We start from the raw sequence: 21,052 nt of genomic DNA on the forward strand, positions 1-21,052 counted from the left end.
GCTCCCCCACTCACTGGCTGTGTGACCTGAGGCAAGTTACTTAATCTCTCTGTGCCTCAGCGTCCTCTTCTATAAACCGGGAATAATGATAGTATTTACTTCCTAGGGATGTTCAGAGGATCCTAGCAGTGTCTGACACACAGTATATGCTCTGCAAATCAGTCCTCCTCATCATCATCGCCATCATCATCATCACTATTGTGTGTTTGTTGGGAACCCTTGCTTCTGGCTTTCTTGAAATGGATCATTTTTTTTCTCTACTTCCAAATCAAGCTTTCCCACCTCTTCATTGACCAAGAAGTTGGTTCTCAAAGTCCAAATTATTTCTCAAAACTAAAACATGACTTCTCTTTCTCAAGCTCGCTTCCCTCCCACGGGCCAGCCTCATTCATTCATGGTGTTTTATGACTCTCAAGACATTGGATTTTCTCCTGCAAAGGCAACAAGATATCCTTTGTTCATCCATGAGTTTGTATTAATAATCGCTGCCGGTTTACAAAGCTCTCTCACTTACACCATGCCATTAATCCTTTATGGAGGCCCCGGAAATGGGAAGCAATTGGCCCGAGGCCCTTTCCTTCCCGGTTGACGGCTTGTGAGGGGCAGGGCTGCAGCTGAACCCCTGCCCTAGGGACTCCAGGTCCGTGTGCTCCAAACTTCACCTGCCTCCACGGAGACACAGGGGTCCGCAGGCCTGAAAACAAACCCTCCGACACATGTAGGGGTCCCTCAAACTGCCTGCCGGGAGAGTCCTAACTAAAAATGGTGGTGGAGATGAATCTGGGTCAATGCGAAAAGATGTCTGTGACACATTGATGATTTTCAAAATCGGTTCGGAAACATTATGCACAACAGGACTTGATTTTCGTGAAGAAACAAACATACAAAGAAGCTGGCAGGATGTATACATTCAGTGTTGACAGTGGTAGAGATGGCAGAAAATAAGATCATTTTCTAATTTTTCCACAAAAATGCATTATTGCATTTATAATTTAGACAAATCAAGACTCGGGGAAATGGACACAGATGCGCGAATGCTTTACTGTCCCCCTGAGATGCCCCAAGGTTGGAGCTTTCTCCTCAGTGAGGAGAGACGGCCCCGCAGGAGGAGCCTCACCCCTCCACGGGCTCTCTGCCAGATCCCGCCGACATTTCCCCCATTTCCAGGAAAACCTTGGTTGCTCTTCCCCAGAAGAGCGACACCAGGGATGAGCAGCAACGTCCCCAGAAGGGAGAGCAAGCGCCATCACCTCCATCACCATCACTAACCCGGGCAAAGCACTACACGTTTTCTCACGTCATCTGCCCCACAGCCTGTGAGATAAGTCGGCATCACCTCTCCATGCCACAGATGAGGAAACTGAGACCCAGAGAAGTGAAGGAGTCTGCATGAGATCCCACAACGGGAAGGACCAGGCATCCATAGAGCCCAGGATTCCTGGCGCTGCGTCCGCCTCAGTCATACCAGATCCATTGACGCATTGGATGGCCCAGGCTCTTGTGGCAGGGATTTGAGAAGCCATACTAGATCTCCTGTTTCCCAAAACCTTCTCCCTCGGGGCCTGCCCAGGAGCTTCGCAGCCCCTACCTGACCTCGGAATTTCCTGCCTGCAGCCACCCCTGAGCCAGGTGACCGCAGAAGAGCCCGGGTGTATTTGTTGGCTATGGCTCCCCGTGTCTCCACAGGGTCCCTGTGCATCCATCTGTGATTGAATTTCCCCTTCTTCTAAGGATACCAGTCATATTGGATTGGGGCCCCCCCCAAATGACCCCATTTTAGTGACCTCACTAAAGACCCTATCTCCAAATAGTCATGTTCTGAGGTACCAACGGTTAGGATTTCAACGTATGAATTTGTGGGGGACACAATTCATCCCATAATACCAGGTAAAGTCCCCCTTGCCTGGGAAGTGTTCCCCAAACCTCTCTTGGTGGCACCGCAGAAGGGATTGGATGACCAGTTATGCTAGTAACCCCGTGAGTGCTGAGAGGGATGAGGTGCCAAGAGGCAGCCAGGGAGAAAACCGGCAGTGACAAGTCCCAGGATTGGGGGCAGAAGATGCAACACAAGGGAGCTGGGAAGATGGGTGCTGAAGGCTGGTCGGTCCCCCACAGGCTGGTGTGAAATGAAGAAGCTGGACCAGGGCATCTGATGGTCCACGAGTCCATGGAGACAGTCATCCCAAGCGAGGCAGATGTATCATAAAACACTTGAGTCTATAAAGGAGGATTATTGTAGGACAATTGCTTTCCTAGAAAGAAAAACTGTTTCAAAGCTCAGGGACTCTGGGCAACTCGTTTCCTTCGCAGTAAGAGAAGAATAGACCACGGGGTTTCTAGTTTCCCTTCCGGCTTGAATGTTTTCAAATTCTAAGACCATGATTCTCCCTCATGATTTTGCTGGAACAAAGTAGGCGCTCAAATGAATTCAGCTTCCTTCCTTCATCTGCTGCCTTCCATCTCCGTGGCTGTCCTCGGTGTCCAGTTCCTGGTCCTGGATTAAACAACAAAAGACAGAGAAAGAGCAGGGGTTTTCAGGAAAGCCCCAACAGTGGGGACCAGAAAAGACAAACCTGAACGGAAAAGAGAATGATATCTGCACACACTGACCAGGTTGAAATGCCTGTCCACTTGCAGAGAACCTGGGCCAGACTCTTCCGAAGGCGGCAGGGTAGCTGCAAGGGGGACAGGAAAGTCGATGTGTTCCTGGCCCCAGGGACCCAGGGGGAAGGCTCTGGTCTGTCTCTCTGCAGAGCCTGATAAAGCTCTGTCACTCAGCTCACGAGGGCTGGGGCAGAGGGAGGCAGGGCAGGATCAGAGGCCTAGCAGGTCCCAAAGGTGATCCTGACAGAGCCGATCTCATCTCCATGTTCACCAGCCGATTAGTCTCCCCAGATGAGCATGTGGGACCCTCTCATACTTCTGCAGAAGCCTTCCCAGTGCCAAGGGGCACGGGGAAAAGGCAGCTCACCACTCGCCCGGTGAGTCAGAGCTTCTGTCCCCCCCACCTGGCTGAGCCCTCTACACACAACCTCAGAGCTGGGGACCATGGGGCTGGAGGGGGAGGTGGTGCCCAGGAGGACAGTGAGGAGAGGGGGCTCAGCTCCCACCGCTGCCGGCCTGAGCTGGGCGTGGGGCATGATGAAGAGGGTGGCAGACCCCTGGGATCAAACCCCTATTCTCACTCCAGGTAAATGTGGTACATCTTTCTGAGAAGTTGATGACCGGGTGCTTTCATCTTCAAAGCATGTGTCCTTACATCATCTAATTTGAGTCTCGCTGTGATCCTATGAGATACTCAAGGCAATTATCATTCCCATTTTATAGATTTGGAAATCAAGATATGTGTCCTGTGTGGGACCACACAACTCATACGGAGCAGAGCTAACACTGGAGCCCATGGCTTCCCGGGCCCAGAAGTACCCTTCCCACTCCTCTAAGGGGCTCCGCTCTGAACACCGTGGCCCTGGAAAGCTAAAACTAATAAGCAGTCAAAAGCCCTGAGTAAACGAGTGCCCTGTGCTTGTTTTCAGAGGCACCCTGAAACATAGATAGGACAGAAGTAGAGTGACCGTAACCCAGACCCAGGCTCTAATGCCACCACTCACTAGCAGGTGACCTAGGACAAGCCAGTGACCTCCCCTGAGCTTCGGTTTCCCTGGGGACCGTGTGAGAGGCAATGTGATTCCCAGGCGAGAGTATTCGTGTCAAACTAAAGGCTGCCTGCGTGAGCTGGATGATGAGGAGGGAGGCAGACCCCCGGGGAGCAAACCCAGATTCTTGCTCCGGGGGAACGTGGTAGTCTTTCTGAGAATGTGATGACGGGGCGCTTTCATCTTCAAAGCATTTTTCAGAGTTTGGGTTTTAATCAGAGCTGCCGCTTCTTAGATGTGTGACCTTGGGCAAATCACTTAACCTCTCTGAACTTCAGATTCTTCAGTTATATAATATGAACAACTGCTAGCACCGAGGCCACGTATCTGTGTCCAGGGCTTTACAGAAATAAGCACTGGGCATAAGCACTAGACCTGGTGCCTCTTGGCACCTCTCACCATGGCTACTCCCTGTACCACCTTTCCCCTCCTTGTCCTTGTCAACCACGGTCCTGCAGACATTCACATCCTGTGCTCCATCTCGTGAAGTCTTGGGCCTCAATTCCAGTGTCTCTCCACCCTAAGTGCTGCCATCATCCACAGTGACGTCCATCTCTGCTTTGATGACCCATCCCCCAACCTGCCCTTCGGTTCCTTGACTCCATTGCATTGACTTTTAAGCCCACTCCTCTTTAGCCACTCCTTTCCAAGGCAACATCCCTGAAGTCATAAATTCATAGCCCATCTTCCTGACCACCCTCTCACTGATCCCTGCCTAAAGCCTCTGGATCTTTGACCCCACCAAACTCGTCAGCCCATAATCACATCCACTCTACTTTCTCCTGTGAGCCCCTTCTGTCTTCATGTTCTTCTCTTTCCAGCCCAGATCCAATGGCCGCCACTTCACCCTCTCTTGTCAACATGCTTAGCTGGCACATCTTGGCTTTATCCAAAGTACTTGCATGCACACCTGGCCAAACCCCAAGCCAGAGAACCCAGGTGTCTGGTCCCACCATGGCCACAGTGGAATGAATCACCAAACACAGATTGAGGAACTCCTGCAGGGGTATATACTGGCTTCCATGTTGCCCTTCAGACAAAATCGAAAACCTTACCATGGTTTTGGACAAGTTGATAAGTTGCACAAGTTGATACCTACTTCTCCAGCCACATCTCATTAATCCATTCAATGGACAATTACTGAGCACCCACCCTGTACCTACCAGGCGTTGTGCCCTTCCTCTTGCCCTCTATCTCCAGCCATGATAACCTTCTTCCAGTTCCTGAAATGTGATCCTTCTCGCTCTAGGTTCTATCTGTTTAGATGATTCTTTCATCTACTTCCCCTGACCAAACACCTCCTCATTCCCTCTGCAGTTCTCAGCTTAAATATGGCTTCCTCTGAGCAGCCTTTGTTGACCCCCTACCCTAGATTCAGTGGTTCTGCCAGTCTGCACACACGGCACTGTCCATTCCTCATTACAGCCCTTTTTTCTTTCTTTTTTTTATTTTTTATTTAAATTCAATTTAGTTAACATGTAGTGTATTATTAGTTTCAGGGTTAGAATTTAGTGATTCATCAGTTGCATATAACACCCAGTGCTCATTCCATCAAGTGCCTTCCTTAATGCCCATCACCCAGTTACCCCCATCTCCCCACCCACCTCCCCTCCAGCAACCCTCAGTTTGTTTCATAGAGCTAAGGGTCTCTTACAGTTTGCCTCCCTCTCTGTTTTCATCTTATTTTATTTTTCTTTCCCTTCCCCTGTGTTCATCTGTTTTGTTTCTTAAATTTCCCATATGAGTGAAATCATATGGTATTTTTCTTTCTCTGACTGATTTATTTCACTTAGCATAATACCCTCTAGTTCCATCCATGTTGGTGCAAATGGCAAGATTTCATTCTTTTGATGGCTGAGTAGTATTCCTGTGTGTGTGTGTGTGTGTGTGTGTGTGTGTGTGTGTACCACTTCTTCTTTATCCATTCATCTGCCGATGGACATCTTGGCTCTTTCTATAGTTTGACTATTGTGGACATTGCTGCTATAAACATCGGGGTTCAGTTCCCCCCTCGGATCATATGTTTGTATCCTTTGGATGAACACCCAGTAGTGCAATTGCTGGGTCATAAGGTAGCTCTATTTTTAACTTTTTGAGGAACCTCCATACTGTTTTCCAGAGTGGTTGCACCAGTTTGCATTCTCACCAACAGTCCTCATTACAGCACTTTTTGATAAGATATATTCAATTGTATGATCTGAATTGCTCACTATTGTATCTCCAAGTCTCAGGAAATGTTTTTTATTTTTTTCAAAGAAAGGAGGGACATATTGCAGATTTTAATAAATATCTACAGAAATAAAGACTTTGTTGGGCGCCTGGGTGGCTCAGTCGGGTAAGTGTCTGCCTTCGGCTCAGGTCATGATCCCAGGGTCCTGGGATCGAGTCCCGCATCGGGCTCCCTGCTCTGTGGGGAGCCTGCTTCTCCCTCTCCTCCCCACTTGTGCTCTCTCTCTCTCACTATCTCTGTCTCTCTCTCTCAAATAAATAAAATCTAAAAAAAAAAAATCTTTAGAAATAAAGACTTTGCTGTGAAATCGCTATGCCTGCATCTTGGGCCACCCATTTGTCCCTGGGTTGGCCCGCCAGATCCAACTAGGCTGCTGGCCAGTGCTAACCCAGTGTGTCCCTTCATCTGTACCCTTTACAAAGGAGGACCACTTCTCGGTCCCCCAAAAGAAGTCCAAAATCTTTCAAGGCCCATCTGAGAAGAGTATATAGAAGTTGTACTCCCACTTCTGCTTGGGTCCCTATTGGGCCTTGATTTGGAGACCACCCTCTCCCCGACCCCCCACCCCCACCCTAAGGGCAAGAGACCAGAGCATCCCTACTTTGACCTTCTCTTTCCAGAAAGCTAAAGCTGAAGAGAAGCCCCCTGGAGTCCACCTGCCCCATCTCAATCTCTCTCCCACTCTCCCTGCCCATGAACTTCTGCTCAGCAGTCTGGTTTCCACACTGTCTCCTTGTTCTCCCTCATGCACAGCTGCTCGTGCTTGTCCCCCCACCCCACCATTTTGTAATGACAAAAGTGCTAGGCAAAGGGTCAGGAGCCCTGACACGGTAAAGTACCAGCTTGGGACTTGTGAGATTTGGGGCAAGTCCCTTAGCCCTTAATAGTTCTGCTATTCTCCTCTATGAAAATGAAGGTAATAATACCTAGCTCATGCTTCTGGGTTGTGGGGGGTTGGAGTGAGATATGCGAGACTCTTTGTGAAGTGTTCTGTAGATGCTAGACAGTACAAGTCATATTCTTCATCATCCTTCCCCATCCTTCCCAGCCTGTTCTTAGTGAGGTCTCCCCAAATCACCGTGGCCCATATTCTCCCTAATTTCACTGTTGTCTAGGGGTCTTTTCTTATGCATTGGGATTGGGAGGATGTAAATAAATGTTTCAAATGGAAAAGATGGAGTAAAAGTGTTTAATCATATGTTATATGTTCTGAGGAGTGGGGATAATAATGGAACCTACCTTAAAAGCCGTTGTTTTGAGGATTAAATAAATTAGTATGTTATATATAGGAATAGGAATTAAATGAATTAATATGAACACTTAAGACAACGCTGGGCACCTGGTGAGTCTAAACGAGGATTAGCTATTTTTATCACCATCGTCATCACCGTCATTGTATACAGTACCCCAGAATCTGGTGACTGCAGCTGCACCTGGGACAAAGGAACAGACTACTTAGGAGCCAGGGCAGGTGGTAATTTTCCTTTTCCATCCATATTTCTTTATACCTTTTAACTTTTAAGCCACTCGGATGTATACTGCCTATTAAAATAAACTAATTTTAAATTTTTAAAAACTGTAAAAGAACAGTATAACCAACACATGTGGAGCCCAGAGTTGACAGCCATTTGGCTCCTGGTCACCTCCAGCCTGGCCCCACCTGTGGGTCCCAGCTCCCCATCTTCATCACCACGTGGGTGATATTGTCCTACTGAGCTACTGACTGACCCAGCATGGTGCTAACCTCAAACACAAAATCATTTCACCTTCCCATCGACCTCGGGAGCTGGACAACACCAGGATCTCCATTTCACAGGTGGGGAAAGCGAGGAGCCCAAAGGGCAAGAAACCAAGCCGGGATCCCCTGGAGAGGAAGCGGCAGAGCAAGGATCCTGCCAGGTGATCCTTGGATCCTCCACTCGGGACCCTCGGTGGCAGGGGGCCCCACCCCTCCCACCCCCACCCCACTCCCACTCAGCCAGTGTGGCTGTGTCCCGGCCCCTCAAGCTTCCAGAGAAAAGGTCCTGTGTCATCTCTCTTTACTTTCTCGAGGCCTTTTCCTCCTCTCCACCCCGTAAATAATAATAGCTTTCCTCGCCCGCAGCAAGAATAGGCGCTCATTAAATATTTGCTGAATTGAACTAAATTAAACTTGTCCAGGCCACAGTCTTCCTCATCATTACCATTCTCACACACAGATATTACATGAGTGTCTACACGGCGCCAGGTTCAGGAGAAGATCCACCATGTGTAAGTTCTGGCAGATCTAGAAAGAGCTTCCAGACAATACTTCAGGGAAGGTAGGGGGTAGGAATTTACTGAGCACCTCTGGAAACTTTCTCCAGACGGCCTCTTCTCCCTCCCCATCCCACACACACCCATGTATGCTCAGATGAAATATGCTCGGTTCAGAGAAGGGATTTCAGCCATAAATCTATCATGGGCGGGGGAGGAGTTTTATTGAGCAATTACAGAGCTGCTATTGCCCACAGTCACCAGCACAAGGAGGAAAGCGCTCGCCCTGCTCATCTCCCTTTCCAGCAGGCTCTGGAGACGCCTGTCAGAACCAGCAGAACCAGAGAGCTGCCTTTCAGGTTTGACGTCCGCGTGGCCCTGCTACGTGGGGCTGACACAGCGGCCAGGCATGGCTTCCACACAGAACGTGGCTTAGCGGCCTCCTCCCATGGAGGGGAGTGTGGTGTAGCTTTCGGAAGACCCCCCAAAAGCAGGGGATGCTCCTTCACCCCCTTGATCCTTGGAGAAAGGGGCCCACCCCGCCTGGTAACCCGGGAATCTGGTCCTTCCAGGCAGGAGTCGGGAGCATTTGGCCCCTGGAGCTTCCTCAGAGAAGGCGGGCGGTCTAAAAGAGCTTCTAAAAGAACTTGGAAAGAGGGCCCTATAACAGAGTACGAGTCATCATCATGGGAGCTAACTTGCTCCTATATCACCCTAAAGTTTACAAAACACCTGCCATCCATGATCTGATTAGCCCTGACTCCCCAACAATCCAACAAGGTCGGCAGATCAAGTGTGATACCCCTATTCTTCACATGAGTCACGTGAGATGAGGTGACCTGTCCAAGATCACATCATCGGATAATGACATAGATTAGCTCAGGCCATCTGAAATCGCCAGGAAAGGGCGGGGGGGACCACAGGTCTTCTCCTCCCTCTGAATTCAGAGGGCAAAGGCAGGCCTTGCCCTGGCAAAGCCCCCCCAGGAGTGGGGGCCAGTGTGTCTGGGGCAGGACCACACACAGCCAGACAAGCCAGAGGTCCCACCATGGACGCGGGGGCAGGGAAGAGCAGTGTCCCCGCCATGGTCCTTCCTCATCCTCCACTCCTCTCGCTGCTCCAGGACCGAGGGGCCGGCTGGTCAGCCTCAGCAAACTCTCCAGTGACCGCCGAGCGAGGAACTGAGTGAAGACAGCAATGCCACTCCTCATCCCAGCTCCGCTGGGCGCTGCACGTCTCCTCCCCATGGAGATCAGCTCTCTCCTCACGGCTTCAGGCGCCGCCTGTACCCGCCAGCTTCGGCCCTGCGTGTCCATCTCAGCCCCGTCCCCAGGCTCCAGGACCCTCCTCCAAGGCCAGCGTGTGGCTGATGGGTCTCTCTGCAATCTACACGCCTAAAATCAGAGCCATCCTATTCCCAGTCGGTCCTTCCTTGCCTCTGCTTTCTCTCGCTCTCATTCTCTCTCCTCGAGCTCAGTAGCAGGGATCATCCCCAAATCCTCTCCACCCCCTTTGCTCAACCAGCGAAGGTCACATCCATCATTTACCAGTGTTAAATCTCATCGCATTCTTTTTTTTTTTTTAAAGATTTTTTAAAATTTATTTATTTGACAGAGAGATAGCACAAGTAGGCAGAGCAGCAGGCAGAGGGAAAGGGAGAAGCAGGCTCTCTGCTGAGCAGGGAGCCCGATGCGGGGCTCGATCCCAGGAGCCTGGGATCATGACCTGAGCCGAAGGCAGCCGCTTAACCGACTGAGCCACCCAGGCGCCCCAAATCTCATCGCATTCTATGAGAGATTCAAGGTGACCTACAGAGAGAGCACCGTTGTTCACCTCGTGGGCAAAAGCAGGGAGGCCCAGCAAATTTGCCACAGAGACAGTCTCCCCCTCTCCCTTGCCTGTGGCCCTGACTCTAAACTTGAGCTCTGCAGGGTTCAGTGGGGTCTCTTTCCCTCACCACCCCGCACACAGGACCGTGCCTGGCACACAAACTCTCCCTGCACCAGAAACTTGGAACTTAGAGTTCTTAACACCCAGTCCGCCTGCTGGTGCTCTCCAGCTACGGAAAAGAAAGCAGAGAACAAAGAGAAGGGGCAGGTGTTGTGTGCAGGGACTACCTTCACTCTGTTGGGCTTCTTCCCATTTTTAAATCTGTCTGCTGGTTTTCCATTTTTAAACCTGCCTGACCCCATTCATCTGTGCAACCCTACTCCCTGACAGGTCCTGAAAAACATGCTCTGAAATATGAACACATAGATCTCGGTCCAGAGCAGTGCAATTCGGGAAGCAGGGCCCAGGCCTTGCTGCCCTACAGAGTAGGCAACTGGTGTGATTTCAGGGGATAAGAATCATGAGTCCTTGCCTCAAAAATGCATTACCTCTCTTCTCCCCAGTGCTAGAAACTTCATTGACAGGGAAAAAAGGCCCATCTCTATATGACCAGGGATGAAGCTACAAAAGCAAATACATCTGAGAGAACTAAATATTGGCTTCAGTTCACACTAGCGTGTAAATGACTGCTAGCAAATCCTTTCTTGAGAGGTAACTGATGAGGGGAGCACCTGAAGGGAGGGGTAAAGTCTCCTTACAAAGGAAGAGAAAGAGCAACCCAAGTCAAAGCTGTTGAGGGGCTTCTCCCAGTGGAGAAACCACTGGACCAGAGTCAGAAACCAGAATTCTAGTCCCAGCTCTGCCTATAGTCCACCCGGTGACTTTAGGAATGTTGCTCTACCTCTTAGAGCCTCAACTTACAAATCTATAAAGTGGGATAATTAAACTGGCCAATCTCTAAAGTCCTTGCAAGGTTTGGCAAACTTTGTTTCAATTATTTCAGTTTTGCCTCCAGCCTATTCTGTTCTGCATCCTTAATGCAGCAGTGTACATATAACAACTATTTGTCGTGATCATGCCTAAAAATTCCCATTGTTCAGACCACAAGTTGAACAATGCCTTCCAGGCAGAGTTAGAAACCAAGGTCATCACGACCTTGAGAAATACAACGAAAAACAGGAGACTGAATCTCGACGTACTTACAACCCTTCGGAGTAACAGGAGTCGAGGCTCCATCAGCCCTGAAATCAGACCCTGCCAATGGCACATATGAAATGACAATTACCCCTCAGATCTGCAGAGAGATTTACCACCAACCATCTTCTTTCCTGCCCGTTATCTAATTTGATCCTCTCTAGAACTGCGTGAAGTAGACAGGGCGAGAATCGTCACCCCATTTTATAGATTTAGAAACCCAGTCTCTGGCACATAAATGGCAACCAGGACTCAGATCACGTGATCTCTCTCCTTCCGCGCAAGCCCCCCCTTCCACCACCACCCACTGCTTCCTGCCTTTTCTGTTTTCCACCTCTAGTTCCAGATCCAAAAGGGAGCTAGTAAAAGGCGAAGGGCGATAAACTCTGGAGAGAGACCCAGGGAAGCTGTAGAGACAGAGGAAGCTCCTGTACCCTGGCAAGCTCTGTCTTCCCTTTCCTCACGCCCCCAGGGCTGGGGAGCCAGAAGCCACCCACCACCTCCTGCTTCTGGCTGCCTGGACTGGCTCAGCTCACGTCCCCATGACCCGGGCTGGCTGGCTGCAGCAAGCAGCAAGGTGCTTCCTTCTCCTGCAGGGCACCGTCCCGTGAGCTCTGCCCAGCCAAGGCCAGGTTTACTTGGGGATAATTGCAAAGCAGGAGGCTCCTGCCCATGACTAATCAAGCAAGTAAGACAGAGGTAAGAACAAACCCAACCAGGAAAGGGGGTGGGGGTGGGGGAGAAAGAGAGAAAGAAAAATAAAGAGAGAGAAAGAAAGAAAGCCACTTTAATAATAGGGTAATTGCCCTGTTTAGGATTACAATCTGCCAGCATTTCACTAAACTTTATGACACATGATGACAAGTTAATAAGCCAGATACCTCACTGTGTGCGTTAAACAGATGCCCCAGCCTCCTTGTGCAGGGACATAACCCCCACAGCACACACACCACCCCCAACAACAACAAAAAAATCAACAAGGTGTGGGGGGAGGGGGCCAAGAAGGCGGGGAAACTGGTTATTTCTGTTGTCAAAATGGCCCCGGCAATAAATCACCATTAATAATACTGTCATCGATCAAAGAGGAGCTCTGGTTGCCAAGGCCTTTGAAGTGGCAACACCTATAATTTCCCACCTATAAAAGGTACCTTTGTGCGTATGTCATGCTGGAAGCTGACAGGAGCAAGATGTCGGGGAGTTCATAACTTCTCCACGCCCATCCCCACAGTGAGCCATGAAGCTCCCCACTTACTCCTGCTCCGCCATAGCCTGGGGGCCAGGCCTGCCTCCACTCACTCCAACACAGGTTTGAAAGGCAGACAGGCTGCCAGGCCTCCAGCTGCCAGTGGGATTGGCAGGCAGGGGTGGGGGAGCACAAGGGGAGGGCTCGTGTCCGGGCAGATCCAGGAGCGGCCAGCCCCACCAACAATCTAGCCTCTTCGGTGACTGAGGAGTGACATCCACCAGCTTCCCCTGGGGACCAACCCCCAAGAAGGAAGACCTGGGCGAGCCCACTGCCAAGGCAGTGCCCCTCATGGGGTGGACCCTGTCATCAGAGTCACCAGGGAAATGGCCCCTGGGGGCTTCTCCAGACATAACTAGATAAGGCTCACCATGCGGGGTCTGGGCATGGACTCAGCATCTTTAACAGGCTCCCCTAGAAGAGGGTTTCAGACACACACAGCTCTGAGAAGCACTGGTCGGTGGGCCCTTCCCCTCCGCCAGACAGGAAGCGGGGAGCCGTGGAAGGGCAGCCATGTTGCTACTCCGGGTCTCAGGAGGAAGATGGCGGAACCCGCGTTCGTCAGCTCTAGCTGCCGGAACCAGGTACCCTAGGGAGAGTGGCTTGAACAACTGAAATGTACTGTCTCACCGTTCTGGAGCCTAGAAGTCCAGGATCAAAGTGCCAGCAGGGTTGTTTTCTTCTGAGACTCTGGTCTTGGCATATAGACGGCTGTCTTCTTCCTGTGTCTTCACATGATCTGCCCTGGGGGCCTGTCTGTACCCAAATTTTCTCTTCTTATAAGGACACCAATCAAACTGGGATTAAGGCCCACCCTCATGACCTCGTTTTCATTTAATTTCCTCTTTAAAGACACTATCTCCAAATACAGTCTCCTGAGGTAATGGGGGTTAGGACTTGGATAGATGAATTTGGGTGGGGCGGGTAGCAAGGGGGAACACAGTCCAGCCCATAACAGAGCCCTAAAGCTCAGCATCTAGGGATGAGCCCCCAGATTGGAACAAAGACCCTAAAAGCCATCAATCCACTGGCAACTTCTGAAACTGGGATAAATCTTCTGAATGGATTGAACCCAGTCTTCTCATGTCTTCCTTCACCTTGTAGGTGATTTTTGTCCCTAGATTTCAACAGACCCAGCATGTCCATATCTTATGCAAGAGGGGAGAATCCCAAAATGAGGTCCGTTTCATTGTGACTTAGACCAGGACCCCAAGGTGTCTCTAAAGGTGGACATTTAGAGGCACCTGGGTGGCTCAGTTGGTTGAGCATCTGACTCTGGATTTCAGCTCAGGTCATGATCTCAAGGTTGTGAGATCGAACCCTGTATCCGGCTTCACTCTGGGCATGGAGTCTCCTTAAGATTCTCTCTCCCTTGAAGCTAGCAAGTCCTGTTGGGTCAAAGTTCTCTCTATGTCCCATTGTTTTGGAGTGGCCCCAGCAAAGATGTACTTACCAAGCGCTTATTCTTTCTCCTTTTCCTGCAAATTCCCTTCCTTCCCTTTAAAGCCCCGACACCTACCCTCTTCTTCTCAGTCCAGAATAACATATATATTCTCTCTCCCTCTGCCTCTGCGCCCCCCCACCCTCTCTCTCTCTCTCTAATAAACAAACAAGTTAATTAATTAATTAATTTAATTTAAACAATAAAGGCGGACATTTACTGAGCACATACTATGAGCCCAGCACTGCCGTAGGGACTGACATCATTTCCAACTACGAACGAGAAACTCTGAGCTCATTCGGCCAAGGTCAACGGTTAGCAAGAGCCTAGCCTGGCCCGGCCCCCAAGTCTTTGTGACTCCAAATCCCATTCTTCGTCCCTTTTGCTTCTCTGCATCCTCTTTGTACGGAGATCCTGGATTATCACCGTGTGGCTGCCTCTTTGAAGACTTGCTGAGCAGCTAGGAGTTAAGCACTGGACTTTAACATTTTATAGGGCATTTAAAGCTGCTTTTATCTGCAAGACATTTTCCTGAAATCTTGGCTATGTATGTTTATGTGCTTTATATAAGCACAGATGTAGTTTATCGACACCGATGCTTGTTGTATATTTGTTTTGTGAAGCGGCTTGGGCTTGAGCTCCTAGGAACCGCACACCAGCCCAGGGCCGCCCTCCACCCATGGCTCCCCCTTCTTCTCTTGGTCCCTTCTTTTCTCTGCACCTCATTTTCCACGGGAATAAATGAACGTCTTAAGCTAAGGTATTTTCATACACCCTTCCTTCACTAGCACTTCTGACTCTTCAGGAAGCCCTCAAGAGGAGAGGGAATGGTGACAGTTTGCCTAAGTGGTCCTTCTACTCTTTCCTGAAGAGTTAAAATAATTAGCACCCAAGTCTCCATGTGTCCAGAGGCAAATCGAGGCACTTCAAAGCCTCCCACGTATCAGCACGAGAAACTCTTAGAGCCTGCCATGACTGGGATGAGAAAGTCTGTCCAGGCCCCTCGCCATCCAGTGATCTCTGAGACCCTATGGCCTCATTCAAATTCCACACCAGCCCTGCATTTCTTCAGTCACACAGTCCCTGGGGTCTCTCTGAAAACCCACAGACACCGGCTCCACGAACTAGAGCTTCGGGGCTGGCACCTCACTGGGATGCTGTGAGCAAGCCCCTCATGCTTCTGGGCCTCAGTTTCTTCTTTAAACTGAGAGGCTTGGGTACAAAAGTTCTTAGGGCGCTTTTGGCTCTGAGTCTGTCTCCCCCACCCCAACCTTCCACTCGCAAAGGAACCCGTAAGGCATCTCACGACCCCACGGGTGATGGCACAGTCCTCATGCACACGCACACGCATGCACAGGGGCTGCTTCTGTCCCCCTCCCCCTTGCCTCTCTTCCCACTGCTCTGCCCTCTCTCCCCCACCACAGACAAGCTCTTCGTGGCCTCCCGAAGCAGCTCCCAGGAATGGAATGGCCCGCAGTGGCTCCTGAGAGGACAGCTTCTTGGCAGAGATGGGGGTGGGTGGAGTAAAACAAATTTTTTCCTTTGAGGCCCAAAGGGCTGTCAGCCCTCTTCAGCTGCCCTGGGGCCTGACAGCCACAGAGAGAGAGATTTACGACCTGGGCAGCTTTGATCCAGGCCTCTGATAAACATCAGGCACAGCTCGATGGGAAGGCAGCCTCCCAGAGGAGCAGAGCCCAGGAGGGGGTGCCTGGGGACAGGTTGGGCCTCAAAGTCCTGCCACCAAGCAGAGCCTCCAGCATGCCCCCCCATTCTGGGGAGAGGGAGGTAGCCCCTATAGGATGTGGGGCCTCTGCGGCCACCAGCCACACAGCTCAGAGAGATTCGAAGAGCCTGTCCGAGGCTCAACCTGGAAGGGATGGAGGTGCCGGCCCCGGCCTCCAAAATTCCCTCCCACTTGCTCACCTGTTCTTCCAAACACACTACCCATGTTCCTCCAAACGTAAAGAGGCCAGGGAGAGAGAAAGAACCAGATCAGATTTGGCCCAGCGGCCCTGTGCGGTTCGTTGTTCAGGTTCTTGTCGATACTGATGGGGGTGGTAAATGGTTGGATTGTATTTCATCCCCGCCTCCTGTCAGAAAGGACACGAGGCCAGGACACCCTGCGTGGGGTCTCAGGAACCCCTCGGCCCTTCCGCTTGCCCTGGACTTGGTCCCCCAGGCGGGGCGGGGAATCTGTACACCCTCGTGGAACATCCCCAGCTTCGCCGATTAAATCGAGATCCCTGCAACTGAGCCACATCCAAGTCTGCAGGAGCCAGAGAGGGTCATCTGGACAACCTCGCGGATGGGCTGTCTAGAGCTTCGAGGGTCAGCCACCTCCACAAAACCATGGAGCCACGGAGCGCCGCAGAGGAGCACTGACAAAGCCAGCCGGGCGTCCGGGGGCCGCGGGTGACCCAGGCGTCGGGAGACAAGCCTCTACAGGGGCACCCGGAGGGTGTCCTCGCTGCTCCTCCTCGTGCCCAACAAACCAGTCTGCGGCCGGCGCATGCAAGAATAAATACATATTTGCTGAGCACCAAATTGGGTCTAATGACCCTGGCCGGTCTCACAGGGTCATCTTGAGAAATAGCTGATGTCAGACGATGAGTGCGAGCAGCTGTTCTCCATTTGCACTCAACAAGAGGAACGGGCCTTAAATTACAGCAGGAGGGATTAAGGTTAAACATTAAGAACAGCTTCCTGGTGAGGAGGGTCGTGAAACTCTGTAATGTGTTACCCAGGGACAGCCGTCAACATTCCTTTTTCAATGAGACTTTAAAGCAGGAGGCTGGTGATCTGCGTAGGCAGTTTTATTAGGGACTTTATTAGGTCATCTGGCCCATCCTCCTGAAGACAAGGGCCTGGACTAAATACCCATCAAGCAAGCCCTCTCTGTGGTTCTGATGCCCGACAAGGTGAAAAGAGGATCCAGAGGCATCCGTGAGCAGTGGTCAACATTAACAATGAGGGGGAAATGGGGTGACTTCTGAACCCTCTGGAGACCAAGACGGACATTTACCAGGCAGCCCCAAGAAAAGCCCCCGCGCCCCCAGGGACAAAGAAGTCATAAAATCATAACATTTTACTGCCAGAGGAACAATCCACCCATTTTACAGATGGGGAGACTGAGACCTAGAAATGGGCAGTGCCTTCACGCATTTCCTTTGAATCCGAGCTGGGGCCGGAAAACCCTAGTGAGGAGCCTGGCTTTGTCACCAACCAGCTTTGTGAGCTCAAGCCTTCAGTAGCCTCATCTACAAGATGGGAATGTGATAAATATTAAATGTAATACACAGGGCACCATCATTAATTCTAGAGCACTCTGGATCTAATGTTACTGCTCTTACTATCATTACTCTCAATTTGTGATCCTTTCCGTTACTCTTGCAGTCTTTACTGTAGACCTCTAACCTGTAGGTGATTCTCCTAAGTTTTCAGATTAACAGAGAAATAAAATGTTTGATCTTTAAGACGAGAGAAGGTATATAATTAGCCTTAGTCATCCTGTTATCCAAGTCCGCTTGTTTTGCAGATGAGGAGATGGAGGGTGCCCGCAGGCCCTCAGAGTAAGACAGGAGAGAACATGCTAGAAGGGGTCGGGTGGGGAAGGGAATGTGAGGGTAAGCTTGTGGACCTTTTGGTGCTTGCAGAGCCCACCTGCTCCCTGGCCCTGGGCTGGAATTCTGGGTAACTTCTTAGGAGCCTCCATTCCATAGCCCCCAGGTACCTGATCCAAGGGTGAGCACCCCAAGGGTCCCACAAAGCCCCTGGCTAACTTGATGAACCCAGTGTGGGGGTTGGCTGACACCAGGGGGCAGGAAGTGTGCCAAGGTTGGGCCTTCTCAGCCCTTCCCTCTGGAGCCCTCCTGCCTCTGACCTGCCCCAGCCCCACCCTCACCCCACTCCTTCACCTTCCCCTCTCAGCCGCACTCTGAGATCGATCTCCACCCAGGGCAAGAGGCACTAAAAGACACACAGGACATCTGGTGAGCCCCTCTTATTTGTAAGTCTCCAGGTAAGCAAATATTATGTAATTTGATCACCTGCAAACCATCATGCAAGATAGTTATCATCACCCACCTTTCAAGATAAGACCCCGAGGGTCAGAGAGGTTAACCGAGTGGTCTGATCACACAAGGAGCAAAAGCAGCAAATCTAGGGTTTAAACCCCAGCCTCCGGGTCCTCCTTTCCGGGGCCCGCTGTTCCCAGCTCAGACCTGGGGCTCCGCACCACGTCCTTCTTTCCGAATGCTTCTGACATGGCTTACCACTTCCGACACCACAGCCTTCACCTTGCCCTGGGACTGAGTCCCCTTCTCAGTGAAATCCCATGTCCTCTATTCCCCAGGTCCTGGAGGAGTTCCATGATGACTAACAAACCGCCCTACAGTCACTTGCCCATCTGGACAGACAGGTTTTCAGACTCACTGTGAGCCTCCCGCCTTTCTGGAGGGTCTGTCTCCTCCCTCTGTTACCCGGGTGTTATCACACCTGCCACCAACCACGTCCTTCGGGTTATTTGCTGTGCCTGCACAACGGGACCCCTCTCGAAACCCGTGTGAACGTTGGCAAACAAAAGTAAATGCCTGTAGCCTCAACTTTCAAAATCACAGACCAGGAACCCAGCCCCAGGCTTGAGGAATCTCAAGGCTGGAAGGAGCCATCTCCCTCCCAATTACAAGGGTCCTTAGGACCACGGTACCCAAGGGTGAACATCAACCTTTGGAATAAGTGTAAAGACAGGGAGCTCACCACCTTACAGCAGACCCTCCCAGTGTTGAGCAATTTCAACTTGGTGTTTTGTTTTGTTTTTACCCTGAGCTAAAAGCAGCCTGCCTAGGGCTTCTACGCATTGGCCTGAGCCCGGAGCCTGCTGCCTTCCACATGAGAGCCCGGCCCCACATTCTCTCCTCCCACACACACCCCCACCCCTGCTCTGGGCACCCTCAGCTGTGCACCTTGGTTTACGGGCCGTTCCCAGGCTGGCAGGTAATGCAAACCAGCCTGGCGCAGTCTTGCCTACCTCCCGCACCTTTCCTCTCTGGAGCCCCCGGGCAGCATACCAGCACGCACACCCGTGTTGACAGCTCCGGGGGCGGCTCAGCCAGGCACCGCGTGGCCCAGAGCCAAGTGGACGGTGCCCAGGGACAAAGTAGAGAGTGGGGGTTCTGAGAAAAGCCTCCAAACACATGTGCAAAGACAGGCAAGGGAGAGGCCTTTCCAGAATCTGCCTTAACAGAGGCGGAACAGACAGGTGGGGCCTCTGGGAGGCATCAGAGAATCTCCTGCTTCTTTCTAAGGTCTCGCACTTTGGGATGCTTCTATTCCTTTATTCAGTGTAAAAATTGACAGGAGGGTTCATACAGGAAGCCTGCAGTACTTTGGTTTCGGATGAAACGGACGTTGCTTGAGCGCACGTGACAGGACCGGGGTGCCTGGGGAGAGAGAATATTTTGGAAAATGAAGGAAAGGGCAAACCCCCTCTACCTCTCAGCCTGCCTAGAGTGAAAGGAGGAGATAAATAATATTTATTTTAGGGCCTACCATGTGCTAGGCACTGCCCTTCACCATGGACCTAAGTGAATATATGTAATCTCTGTAACGACGTTAGTAGTCCGTACCCTTACCTTTTACAAATCAGGAAATCAAGACTCAGAGTGGTCAAGCAGCGTGCGTACGTCACACAGCTAATAAGAGCAGAGCCAGAAATCGGACTCGGGTCAGACTCAGTGCCAAGCCCTTTGCACTTTCCACCGTGTGACCAGACCACACTGCCTCCTCTATATAACCCGAGTCCGCTTCAGGCTGGACAAAGATTCTCTCCATCCCTCTCTTTCTCTCTCCCATGCTCTCTCCCTGTCTCTCCCTGTCTCTCTCTCTCTCTCACACACATACACACACATACACACCTGCGGGTACACACACGGGCTCACAGAGCCTACCCCAGCACCAGGGACCCGAAGCCCGGGAGCCGGGACTCAGAACCAGAACCCGGTTCAGTTCCCTGCTCAGCCTCTCCAGAGCTCGTGACCTCTCTGAGCTTCAGCTTCCCCGTCTGTCAAATGAGGAGAAGAGCACCTACCTCATAGGATTTGTGGGATGACAAAATGAGTTACTACTGGAAACACACTTAGACCAGTGACTGAGCATGGGTCACACACATGCGAGCGCAGCAAGGAGCCCGGAGAGGCCACGAGAGGTCAAGCTGGGGATAATCCATGTCTCTGAGCTCCCATCTCAAAATAGGAAGGTTGTTCCAGACGAAGCCTCGCAGCTTTTCCAAATCAGATATTCCAGGCCACAGCTTTAAGTGCCTCTCTCCGGGGTAGAGGCGACTCACAAGCAGGCAGGAAACAGGTCCCAGAGACCAACGGGCCCTTGGGGAACATAGGGACTTCTCAGCTTTTGAAGAAAAGTAGAGCCACCAGTGTCCCAAGCACAAGGCAGTCCAGTGAAGCCACCCCTGCCGAGGAGCGAGCTCCTGCCCTCCACATGCCCGAGGGCCCCCTGCAGCCGGAGCACTCATTGGTGGCCTGGAGGTGAGCATGAGAACAGGACAGCCCCAGTGAAAGCGGTTGGGAGAACCAGCTGCTCTGTCTTCTCCCACCCTATCCAGAGGCAGGACGCAGGAGGAGCAAAGGGAAGACATTGCCCTCGGGGAAGTTAAGCAAGGTCCTGGGGGCACCTCCCTCCCCAGAGGAAACAGCAGGGCTCAGGGGTGTGCAGAGCTTGGGGCGCACCATGCCCACCCGAGCTGCCACTCCTTCAGACCTCCCCTTCCTCCACTCTGAAATGGGAAACACAACGGGTTTTTTAAAGATTTTATTTATTCATCTGAGAGAGAGCGAGCACAAGTAGGGGGAGTGGCAGGCAGAGGGAGAAGGAGAAGCAGACTCCTCACTGAGCAGGGAGCCCGACGCGGGGCTCGATCCCAGGACCCCGGGATCATGACCTGAACCGAGGCAGACGCTTAACCAACTGAGCCACCCAGGCGCCCTAGAAACACAACATTTAAATTGGGTTTTTCTCTCACTCAACCATTAGGCTGGAAAGCGAGGGAGAGAGCGCGAGCGAGGGAGGGACAGAGAGAAAGCGAGGGAGAGGGAAGAGACACCACCAGTATGCAGCTAGTGTTGGGTTTTCCCCCCGTTTTTAGACACTTGGGGACCCGCTGATTTATTTCCAAACATCTGGATTCCTGAGTTTCATCCCACTTTGGAAAA

General features: G+C 51.4%; 1 long non-coding RNA gene across 1 annotated transcript; it reads right to left on the minus strand.

The window, feature by feature from the left end:
* Positions 1–788: 788 nt before the first annotated feature.
* LOC145717868 (uncharacterized) lies at positions 789–20,381 on the minus strand. The gene is made up of 3 exons (XR_014141356.1): positions 19,912–20,381; positions 17,910–19,264; positions 789–2,494 (listed from the first exon to the last, which is right to left on the minus strand). It is a non-coding gene; the product is annotated as an uncharacterized LOC145717868 (long non-coding RNA).
* Between the last annotated feature and the right edge of the window lie 671 nt (positions 20,382–21,052).

The sequence above is a fragment of the Leptonychotes weddellii genome, chromosome 2, assembly GCF_054177405.1.
Source record: "Leptonychotes weddellii isolate Sample4059 chromosome 2, ASM5417740v2, whole genome shotgun sequence".
Classification (NCBI taxonomy): Eukaryota; Metazoa; Chordata; class Mammalia; order Carnivora; family Phocidae; genus Leptonychotes; species Leptonychotes weddellii.